The sequence below is a fragment of the Lingula anatina genome, chromosome 1 (assembly GCF_051362555.1).
Source record: "Lingula anatina isolate TDL-2025a chromosome 1, LinAna3.0, whole genome shotgun sequence".
NCBI classification, from domain to species: Eukaryota; Metazoa; Brachiopoda; class Lingulata; order Lingulida; family Lingulidae; genus Lingula; species Lingula anatina.
Window position 1 is genome coordinate 37,382,312 of NC_141767.1, and position 12,820 is coordinate 37,395,131.

Here is a 12,820-nt window from a genome sequence, read left to right on the forward strand (position 1 = left end):
TGTTTCAATGTGAAATACTGTAGGGTCGTTATCAAGTCGAGGAGAGCTTGGGTGTCGTAAAAGGTGATCATTAAAAGATTAACATGTTTACGTTTTATGTCATATCACCATTTTGTGGAATTTCCTGCATTTGGCCTGCTACCCTGAATGACAGAATGTTATCGGTGACACTTCTCCTTTATCAGTATTCGCTGGTTCACAAAAGTAAGTTGGACACTAAGGGTGCAACTCTCAATGCAAATGTCAAAGAGTGGGTTTGTTAGCAACGTGCTGTTATTGAAGTTGAAGAGACACGAATAAATCCAACAATATAAAGGTCATTAGATACGAAAACAGGGAAACGGCTCGGAAAAATTAATCCATCCGCATAAATGCCTTTGATGGGCCAAGTATTGTTTGGTAATTCCCGGTCGCTGCGGGAATCAGAAGAGAAATCGCACAAGCAGAAATCCATTAATAAGGACAAGATATCATTAAAATCACTGCGCTGCAAAGTAATTCGCCGTGGCAGTTGTGTATATTACAGTGCTAACGTTATATTATGAACACAACCGAATCTCAGGCAACACTAAATGATCAAGTTAGGCCCAGGCTGGTATATGGCGATCCGTCAATTAGACCTCAGATTTTCTATGAGTATCCTATGTATTCAAGCATATAGGGTGTTTTCTGTAGCTGTCACCGTGAAAATCTATATCTCAGCGCTGTTATGCGATAATGACGTTTTTAAACTCAATTCAATTAATTGGGAAATAGACCATTAGTTGGTTATCTATTATTATGCGTATCAAGCGTCTACTTATTCTGCTATCTCCTTTAATTGAGTTGGGTTTGATTAAAATCGGCCAATCGAGCACTGTTATGCTTTAATTTGCCAGGAAGGGCACACGCAACTTAGACCTTGTGTTTTGGAGAAATTGTTCCACTGCCACTCTGCTAAATCTCGGCATTGCTCTGAAGTTACGTTAATTGTTCCTTTTTTTCGAACACATTCAAGTTAGGCATGCTTAAATTTCCAGGAAAACTTAACATCTTTATAAGAGATATCTCTAGACAACCACGTCTTTCGGCCTGACTTTGACCGCTTTTCGCATTTGGTATTAATTAGAGTATTGGTTATGGTTTCAAAAGCATGTAAGACCCCATTCCCATAGACACCATCGGTCTTCGTAGATCGATCCAAATCTGCGGGGATTTTCGCTGAATGCAGTCAGCTTAAATGAATGACACGCCTCCTCTTTTTTTCCAATCTACTCGTATAAACATCAGCTTTTGTGTTTTCTACTCGACCCCAGGATGAGGCGTGTTAATCGGTCAAACTGATTGCATTCAGCGGGAGTCCCGTGGAGTTGGGTCGATCTAGGCAGACCGATGCAGTCTATGGGAATTGGTCCTAAAGACATATAAGTAATTATGCACGTACCAGTAAGACCCACGGGAAGTGCTTGTATATTGCCGTTGCTGATCCTGCGGGTAACACTATTATCATTCACCTGTCAAATGAATAAATTGAAAGATAAATAAATAGATAAATGAAATAAATTAGCAAATAAATGGAAGATGAAAAAGAAGAAAAAGAATGAATAAAAGCTAGCACCAGTAAAAATAAATCGAATAATTGGAGTAAATTTAAAAAATATATATATATATAAAGGGGCATTTTAGATGGCCAGATGAAGCCCAACACAACCTGGACTTACTAATCCTGACAGTTTCACCGAAAGTGATTGAAAAAAAGATTTTTTGAAACAAATTTATGACTTTTTTGTTTTTGATTTTGCACAACAGGCAATAAATTTTGATAATGATTACTAGCACGTGTGCACAAATTAAGCTTCAGATAATATTGTATTACATGTAGTGAAACAATATCTTAATATCTTTGTTCTGGATTGGTATAGACAAACCGTTATGGCGATCTTTTTTAAATCAATGACGAATGTTATTGTGGATTAAAAAGCGAGATAAGAGCAATTTGAACGGAAATATGCGTTTATCAAATTAACACCTGTATCCAAGCGCAATATGGAAAGATTTTAATCATAAGATTCTATTAGTTTATTGATTCCTTCTTAATCCTTGCTTCCGTTCTTCAATGCTTCTTTCGTGGGACATTCATCTAATTGTGTCATAGCACAATGCCAAGGGTATTTATTAATGTAGAATTACCAGTGCTCTTTTAAATTACATATATGACTCAATGATTGAACATGTATCACTCTCAAAAACTATGAACAACGAACAGTGTTCATTTCTTACAAAAAATGACAAAAGTTATTTACGATGATTTTAGTAAGGTGGAAGACCGTTGGTGAATCAACTCCCTTTAGGACAGTTATTTATGAGAGCCCTGTAAGGTACTTAACTTATTTAATAGTCAAAACAAAGTTTAGAAGAGAAGGGGTTGTTTACGACAAAAATAACCAAGGCCACCGTAACTGGGGTCTCTGTAGACCGCAGGCGTCCCAGTCAGGATAAGGTGAGCTGCACGCCAATGCGGCTGGTTAATTTAGAGGGAAAAATGAAAATCTCGTTTGCTTTCATAAACTAACCATAATGGCATTTTCAAGCTAGCATCCCAATACTAAAACCCAAGCAATTGCTTATAAGGTAAACGGCCTGGGATGACTTCAAAATGATTTATGGCTGTTTAACGGGTTTTGTAAAAGGGCATTCCATTCGTGGCAACTTGGAATCAACATTATTGTGCTTCGTAATCAATAAAGGTAAAAATCATTTTATTTAAAGAAAATGCCCAGCTTTTCAAATTACTCCGTGCCGGTTGAGGTTGATTATACAGTTACAACATACAGTTCTTGAAGTTACAGGCGAGTTTACAAAATCATTGGCGATAAAAAAAAATCGCCCTGGTGTACATATAGATATTTATAGAACCGACCGTGGTATTTACATCTCTAATTGCCAATTAAGAGATAGGATGCGCATACCTCCGCGAAGTATAACGTAAATAATAACATCACACCAACCAGCGTCTCTCATACTTACGCCATCTATGTCTATACCAGACATGTATTGCATGCAACGAGAGCATGCACATAAGCAGGTTATGAGAAAACTGACATATTTAGACGTGTGTTTCATCATCGTCATCAACAAAAAACAGGGACGGCATTAACATCAACAACATATTAGGGGTCCAGTGAGAGGAAATAGGACCCGAGGCAAAGCCGAGGGACTCTCTCAATATACATGTACCCTGTTCATTTTTATGTAATCGAATGTCCACCGTGGTATTAAGGCCTAGGGGGACAGCGTACATACTACCTCGGCCTGTATAATGCCAGTACGTAAGGCTTTCGTTGACAGTCGCATCGCCTATATTACGAAATATCTTTCAGTGATTTTTGCTAATTTTTAGTTCGCTTTGACAACGATTTGCACATGATGCACTTGTTCATATTGGTTATGCATAGCATTTGTTCAATATCTCGGTACCGGAACATTTAAACCAGACTGTCATACAAGCATATGGCAGTAGAAGTAAAGGTCTTGTTTAACAGGGATGCACGAGTAGAAGCCATTTGCAGTTCTTGTTCCAACTGACCTTTTACGTTGCAATTTTTACGTTTTTGGTGTCGATTTTTGACTTTGATAACATTCTGGATATCGAAGACAACCCGAGACGACCTGGGGTGTCAATCTAAAGACAATTGGCATTTGACTTATCGTACACTACTTTTTCATGAAATGAGTGTTAAATAAGATATCAATCGACATTCCGCTCCGCGTATCGGTCAATAAGCCTGAATAACCAAGCGAACAGTGGACTATTCTACATGTATTTCTTCTGTTTCAATATCTGTTTCAATTTTGATTTGTTTCGTTTAACAGCTTTGTTCATCAACATTTTAAACCATGCATGGGCCTTCATTAATCAAACAGACACATTTGCTTCTGCAGGACTTTCCTAGGGATTCTCTGGCCTCAGAAAAAATACTTGAAAAAGGATGAAACCAACCAGACTTCCCTTTCATGTTAATGTACATACATAGTGATGATATCAAAGGGAATTACAAACCGTAAATGTTGATAAATAACGGAATCAGCTGTTACTTGTGTGGTATACACGTTGGTGATCTGATCCAGGGCAGAGCCGTTCTGCATGAGAAGACCATTTGTTCTCTGTTTCTTTTTTTGTCTAGGTACCGGTGCATCTGTCTGATGGCCGGGTGCTTAATTACAATATCGAGGGCTAATGGCAGTTTCAGGTGTTCGCAGATAAAAAGATGGTACACAGAAACTGTTTCAGCATCTTCATAATTCATTGTGCCGCTTTCATCTTCAAGTACACCCTTTGCAGAATTTTACCAGCGATATTGATTGTATTGTTCTATAAATATGATCCGAAATTAGTTGTAGCGCGCTACCACATGCAACTTCCCTACTGAGACTCTATTTAAAGCTGCATAAGGTGATCAGCGCTTATTAATAATCGTACCCCAGTACCTGGATTCGAATGGTAACTTGAATGCCAAAAAGAAAAAAAAATACTTTCATTGCACACTTACGAGTATGTGGCGTGATTTTGTTTTTTAGGGATCTCCCTTGTACTTTAAAATTACGGTGAAACTGAAATGATTAAAAGAAAACAGAGTACATCGTGTCGTTGGTAAACGCACACATTTATATTCCGACTGCAGGAACCGACTCTGAGACAGAACAACATTTACGTGCATGTCCGTGCTTATACTTTTTTCTATAATGCATATAATGCAGACCACCCGGCGCCAGCGCCCCATTGAAGAATCCTTCGGCCCTCCAGTCGGTTGCGTGCATAGAAACGTATGTTCGCCGTAGGGACAACTTCATTTAAGTAGACAATTATAGATCGCAATTTTTCCTGATGCAGAAGCAAGGTCATATCCGAAAAACGATTAGTTTTGGGCTCCTTAGAATAGCGTCAAGCATCTGCTGGCTTAGAGAGGACAATTACGAGGTTTTCTTATTGAGCAAAAAGCCTATACTAACTGTGAGTTAGCGAGACCTTTAGCGACCAGAAGAATTTATTCTGTTGACATCAATCATTTCTTTAGACGTTCGTAATTTCCTGGATCACTACCTTTATCAGTGAACTCGTGGGGAAAAGGGATTCCCCCCGACCAGCGGTCTTTTTCAAAGGATCGGCCGTGGATTCTTTAATTCTCTTTGTGTTTTCTTTATAAAATGCATGTGCTTACATTCCAAAGGCATATTTTACAGTCTTCTGAAATAAGGAATAACTCCCCCTGTTTATTGCATGTATTTTGATGGCAAGAATATGCATGTTTTCAAAAACATATTATTCATGAGGTAACTATGAGTTAAGAGCATGTCCGGTGAGGCACAGAATTTGTTGAGGACACAAGGGAAATCTTTGAAGTACCGGTATACAATTACAACAGAACAGCTTTACGCTGTTTTCCCATTTAAATACGTTTCACTGCAGGAAAAGTAGCCTTTCTATACTCGCAAATAAACAAAACAACTGTATTTTGGGGTGATTACTTCCAGTGTATTTCAATAGGCTTAAAAGACTTTACCTAAAGGCAATTTAACTTCTTTTAATTAGATGTTTTAATCTTTCACCATTTACATATCTGTACCTAAGTCATGGTGAGTTTTGACCAAGCGATATTGTTTCATTTGATAGAGCAGTGTCCTGGTATTGGGCACTGTTGGTCAATCGACTTATCGTCTATTAACCCAAGAGTGATTTGCTTCTGGAAAGTTCTTTTCTACTGTGGTGAATATCTTCTCAGGGTGTTGGCCCATTATTGTGTCTTGCTTTACCAAGATGGCCAGTGGGAGACTGGGGTTTTCGTGTACAGGACCAGGGCGTTCAATACAAAGCATGGTTCATGGAGTCCCATCTTTCATTAGTCGACAATACCTTAGAGTTTTGGGGAAAAGGGCGATTTTCTTATGATTTTATTATTTTTTATTATTTTCCTATACAGAGAAAAAAAATCATTCGACAAGAACTCTGTGGTTTCTACTTATTTATCCCTGTTTCAAGGGTTGAAATAAAAACTTGTCACGTTTATCTTGTCACAAAACATACCATGAAATACCAACACTATGTGTATATTGCCATGGTTTAGGTGTCTGGCGTACCGGGATTGTAACAGGATCTTCCTACCTTTCTCAGAATCAGTGTCGTCATGATGAGAAAAAATCGATTCGTGGGCAAGTTCTCTGACATTCTTTTACGCCTTCTCGAGGAAAATGTTAACCAAGAGGTCGACCAGAAAATGGCAACAAGTCACCTAAGTATGCACTGAACGAGAAAATTAATTTTCTGATTTGGACTGAAAATGTCTTAATGTTTGGTTCATTGAAAATGTTTGACTAAAATACCATCAGTTCATGGAAAGTAAATGTGTGACCCACGCGGATGGCAATGAACGTAGAAATCAGGTGTTCTTGTTTACGTAATGCAGACGAGAGCTGTAGGTGTTTTAAATTTGCGTCGAGATAGGGTGTGTAAAAATTGAAAGCATATGTCTCATTGATAGGAATGAGCAACCACAATGAAATGCTTATTTTGTGCCTATAGGTAAAAGAAATATTTTAAATGCTAGAAACATCTTTTTAACACTATAATAACTCCATAGGATGGGCGAGCTCAGCAAATGTTCCCCGGTAGGCAGGGGATTTATGTTAGAATTAATTAGAAGTAATGATAATGCTCTCTTGAGTTAAGTGAAAAATCACTTAGCTAAGTTAAAGAGAATAATCACATACCGCATGATCCAGATGCAAGCGGGACACATTCACAAGCAGACAGACACGAACACTGCCACACACGCATACAAGTGTAGGCTGACACTCACAAATGCACGTCTCAGTACATATACATATACCTCATAGCAACACCATGGATGATTCAGCTTTTTTTTTCAGTTGTTTTTCTCGAAGGACTTTGAACCGCAAATTCGACAAAGAGTTGCTCGAATCACGTTTATCACCATAATGTAGTCGAGCCATGTATAATTGCAGTGGTAAATGTAGGCCCTGTGTATTGCTGACATTAAAAGGTTTTTTAAGGGTGCTGTTCATACCATCAATGACAAGAATGTGTTTCTGAATGACGATTAGTTTTGGCCAAATCACCCTAATGCACTTAATGAGTTGCTAGATTAAATTCAAGAGCTTAATATAATGATTGAGTTTGGTATTCCGATCCCTCTTTTTATGTTTCCTCTTCGTTGTGTCAAATGTCCTGTGCTTCCATAGCGATTTATGATTATGCATTTATTAGTAACAGTCAACGCGCCATTCTTTTGACATATATTTCCTCCCCCTCGCTTCTGCCAGAGTGCAACTTATTTCAATATAATCTTTAAGGGGAATACTTGGTCAAACATCTAAGCTTTAATCAATGGACAATTCAAACCTTGGCAAAGTGGGCGAAATTGAAATTTAGTAGTTGGCACGATATGGAGTCTTTGAGTGGAGTTACACCAAACCCAGCTTGATCGAAATGACTTCGGGTCAAATCCGATGTCATATTTCTAAGTGCACAGTGTAGTTGTCCTGTCATAAAATATTTCCCTTACCCCCCCACTCATCCCCCCATGCAGGATAATGTTTGATCCCATGGGCTTTCTCCCAGAAGCCGCAGCTAAGCCCTATGAAATTTATCATAGATTGATCTCCCCGACCCTTGTGTGAACTGCCTTTTGCTCTGTTGGGGCAATAACTCATTATCGGCGATAACTGTTGACCAGGTACTCGAGAAAAACAATTGCAAACCTTGAGTCACGAACTGTTAAGTGCTAGAAAAGTAATTTCCAGCTCTAATACATACGCATTTGAATTTTAGTGTTCCTGGAACAGCTTCCTTCAGCCTTTTAGAAGATGATTTTTCAGCAAAAACAGATTAATTGTTGTTCTTTTTTAATTTCGTGATTGATAAGTTGGTGAGGTTAACAAACAATTTGCTTAATAGGAATCGAGCTCAGACTTCGTCTAGGGACAAAAACAAATAATCGAGTTAGCTGGAATGTAAATCATTGACAACGGACAGAGAGTAGTAAATAGACGCAGTGACACTTTCTTTGGTGCAGCCTTGCACATCCCGTGTCGTTTGTAGTCGACGGTTGGGCAGCAGAGCTTGATGCTTATTTTCCTTTTACTCGGAAGGAATCAAAAAGAATGCAAGATGACTATACTTGGAACTTGTCTTTATCCCCAATTCTTTTAAGAAATACTCGACCCCTAAACGATCGAATGTTCCCTTCATTCACGGAAATTCCGAAACTCGCACTTTTCATCGAAATCGGTGAGATTCTCAGATAATCAGTTCTCAAATTTTTTTCAATTCTCATGGTCCATAATGTGTGATGCCATCGCCGTGCGATGAAATTGTCCATACGATTTTTTTTCTTTTGAAATCGTAAGAAGCTACGGGCTACGCCGAGTACGTCTACATTACATGGCCTTAAATCCGTGGGATTTAGCACGGCCACCGTCTACCTCCTCTCAGACGCCGTACGAAAAGGGTTTTACGGTCAGTATACGTGCACCGTACGGGCATCGCATTTCAAATGTAATCTAGGCTTTAGTATTAGTTTCATCTATTATAAGTTACAGTGTTTGTCTTTTTGGCGTTGAATATTTTTATAATTTTGTCAAAAGCCAACCGATGTTTTTTATCAATTCTAAACGGGTCCCAGTTAAGCAGATGCTGGGACTGACATATACGTAGCCGGGGCTATGATATATGTACATGGGTTTAACATGGAATCCGGTCTCTGATTATTTTCTGCACTATCTTCATCATGTCCGATGGCAAGTGTATCGACAGAGGGTTGGCGCTTCTTTTTTGAGAAAAAAAAAACAGACTCGGTTTTTTCAGCATCTTTATGTCAGCAAAAGATAATCATAAAGCGTGTTAGTGCGTTTTCATTTGTCTTGTTTCACGTTACTTGGCAGTTTATGAATGTCAGGGCTGGCTCCGATCATTCACCCTTCCGTTAATTTGCAGTTCAAATATTAATACCTAAAAGTACTCCACAGCCAACCCGCTGTGGCTCTGTTCATTCTCAACCCAATGGCTAACAGTATTTGATTCAAATAATCAAAATGATCTTCGTGATATGCATTCATGACTCCTATAAATAAATTTGCTTTCATCTTTTCCTACAACCACACCAGATCCGAAAACAAATAAGGAAGCAATACTCACTTGTATTAGCTATAGATACGTTCGGAAAATAACACGAAACGACGTTTCCTTATAAACGCTCACGTACGGAAATGCACCGTGATACTACAATGCTCTTGGAGAGTTCGTAGCAGCGTTAGCCTATTCAGAAATTAACCCCTAGAGATTTTACCTATGTTGTCAATGTTATCTCTCTTTATACTGACAGTAATATCCTGAATAGAAGATTAACAGGTCCTCCCTCATCGCAACATCTACTACAATTAATCCCTGTCTTGGGATCTGTTACGGACATCCATGTCCGTAACATGATGACCATCGGGGTTATTGAAGAAAAAACTCATGAGTTTTCCTGCTTCACCGTCCCCCCTGTTGCGCTATACCATATCTCTATGTGCAGCCGTGAATTATTTCACACTAAGTATGCTTATGAGACAATAGTGCATTCTTTCACTTCGCTGTGCTGCGATTTACATGAGTTGTGGTCGATGTATGACTTAAAAAATACAGAACGTCCGCGATCTCTGTAATTTTAAAACTGTAATTTTAGTTTTAACGAGTTATATGAAATATCTTTAATTAGATAATAATTTCATATTACAATTAACATAGCACGGTGTAAATGGATATTAAGTTAGACAAAATATTGTATTAAATATACGAGAGTCAAGGGAAGTGTTTTTGCTTTACAATGTTTTACGTTTGGTTTTCAGTTTATCTTGTTGGGTGTTGCTCACACTACTTCTAAAAGCATGTTGGTGCATTATGAATTTAACGTCTGTATTGTATTGTTATACGCAGATTAACTGTGAGGTAATGTGAACACCATATTGTTTGTAATGCTCGACAGAGGGTCTTTTCCTATAAAGGAGAGTAAACTGATATGTTCCGATATATGGAAATTAATCAATTTCAGGATTGTCCTTACGTCTTATCTTATATTTCCAGAGCCTTTACCGGAATTTGTCTGATCGCCACTTTGCAGACAGCGCTCAATCGGCTCAAAGACCTGTTCAACGTCCGACTATCTAAACATCAGGCGCCATCTACCGATGTTTTATTACCTGCAGTAGGGCGCAGCGACATCAATCGGCGGCCGGGCTTCAAATAAGCCAACTTGATTGACCAAAGAGACAGATATTTCACAGTTATTATTAGAAAGTCTTAAAAAGACACGTTGTTATTCCCACACAAAGTTCCAGACATACTTTATTGAACGAACATAATGTATTAGTTATGGTGTATTTTGATGGCTCTCGCACTAGATGTTTCGTCTTTATCATTAACGTAAATCTGATTTGACATTTGAATTCACATCACTAGTATCGTACAAATTCAAGAAAATGATATCTGATATCAAAATCCACTAGCCTTGAGTCCAAAGAGAATTGATACCATCGGATGATTTATGATTGCAATCATTTACTCGCAAGTACAAGACCGATAAAACATTTGGATAGCTTTGATGGAGTTTTATCGGACATTCATTTACATCCAGACTCATCAGTAAAACCAAGCCACCTTTCAATCGGAGATAATTATATTTTGTGTATCAAATCAATGGTTAGGATTTTTTATAAATAGACACTTGATAACGTCCTATAATACGAACATAATATACTCGTAGGTGATAAAGTTGCAAGGTACTTTGTTCCATTAGTAATAGCTTGATGCACACAGGGTTACAACAACAAGTTTTTTTCTTAAGAATCCAAGGCGCAATGCTACTGTTTTTTCTGTTTGAGGCGATTCGCTTTACAAGCCACGTTTTGTGAGTTTGTTTTGATGTTGTGAAGTTAAAAGTAAACGAAATGTAATGCAAATTGTCTACATGTATATGTGTACACGTGTAACAAAGTGCACTGCACAAAAATCTTTACCCAGCATTTCCAAGGTTGAAAACGAGTGAGTTACACATTTCTGACCATGTCCGCAAAATGCCCTAGTTGATGGCGTGTTCCATTATTGGCACCTACCACACAAGGGGCATCGTTTCTTTTCACTGTCCAATAGCTTAACTCGAGAAAATTGCTAAGATTTGAGACTCATAAAACTTGTCATGCAAACCCTGAAATAAATCAGTCAGGGAAATCAATTTGTCCTTTGTCGATTTGCACAAGAAGTTACCGTACATGTGCACTGTTTATCTGCCCTTTAATATGAAAAGCAAATTGTTTACCAAAGAGGCGCATCTTCGTGCACATAATGTGGTTGGGTGTGGGGTGGGGGTGGGGGGGGGGGGGGGCGGAAACTACAGCACAAATCTCCAAAATAGCACAGTTATCAACTATTAGCATCACAAACAGTTTGACCCCTTCGTCTGACGCTTTTAGAACGTGCATACCCGGTTGAAGAAAAAAATACACTGTGATTTTCAATACCAAATGTATAACAGGGGATGAAATGTCTATATGATCTGAGACTCCTAAGGTAAGTCTAGAAATAAAGAAAGAGTTAACCTTTTTCCGTCCATAAACTGCTCTTCTTTTTGGCATAAGAAATAGTACATGCACACCCAACTGTAGTGCTTCGCTAAAACAAGAAATGCTGACGGAACGGAAATATTTCAAATGCAACTGGGATTAATGTAGCAATTGACATTATATCATGTCTTTTATGTTGGGTATACATTAAACTCACTCTACATCGCCCATGTATCTTTTTTTTTTATTTTGCATCATGCGACATAATTGAAGTGTGCTGAGTTTTGAATGTCTATATACTTTAGACATAACATAAAATTATCATAATTGTACTAGTACATGTAAAATATAAGGCACGATGGCTGGTAACGGATCAGGCCTTGTCATGTTCTGTCTACATTGAGACATAATTAATAGTTAATATTGTTCTCTCATTTTGTGCCAAAGAATATGTAACGTGCTGCTTGTGAAAATTAAAACAATTGAATTGTTATCTTAATATTGTAAATGACAGTTCTGATAAAAAGTACGCTGTAATGATATATTTATTGAATATACCGTTTCTGGTGTTTTATCAATATGTTGTAAGACTGTTGTGAGTTGTTGCCGAATAAATGAAAACATAGACCAAGTTCAGTTTTGAAAAATAATCTGGCAATTTCAACTGACTCTTCTATATTTTCTAATGATTTGACAATTTCCACTGCCTCTTCATACTTCTTATATTACATTATATTTTAAGTGGCCGTTTGTGAGTCTTTCATAAACATTTTAGCAATTATGTATTAAGTTCTTAACCAACAGAAAAGAAGGAAAAGATAAAAGAAGCTTGAAGTAACATTTCTTTATCTTACTTTTTAAAGAAAGCCAAATGAACGGCTGTATAGAATTGCATTACATGTATCTTAAAATGATGTAAGCAAAGAGGTTTAAGTCGTCTAAATAACGATCCATTCTCTTCTTGTGTTCTAAGTTTCCACTACTTATCTTATTTATTCGTTAATTTATCTTTTTATTTATGTTCCCTGAACTTATTTCAATCGATTAAAGTTTACAACCGGTATAGTTAGCTTTGATGAAGCCTTAATTGATGGAGTGTAAGTAAGAGACACATCTAAATCACCCTTCCTTTCTCCTTTTCTCTATCTCGTGCGCGTTTGAAACGTAATCAAATAAAAATAATAGCTAAAAAGTTTTCATTTATGATAGGTTTACATATTTGATTTAC

General features: G+C 37.7%; 1 protein-coding gene across 4 annotated transcripts in view; it reads left to right on the forward strand.

The window, feature by feature from the left end:
• Nucleotides 1-12,242, forward strand: part of LOC106158035 (octopamine receptor beta-2R) — a 43,876-nt gene extending 31,634 nt beyond the window's left edge. For all 4 annotated transcript variants that reach the window (XM_013533870.2, XM_087000496.1, XM_013533869.2 and 1 more), the window contains exon 3: nucleotides 10,118-12,242. The gene's annotated coding sequence lies outside the window, so the exon portion shown is untranslated. The remainder of the gene's footprint in view (nucleotides 1-10,117) is intronic.
• The last annotated feature ends 578 nt before the right edge of the window (nucleotides 12,243-12,820 follow it).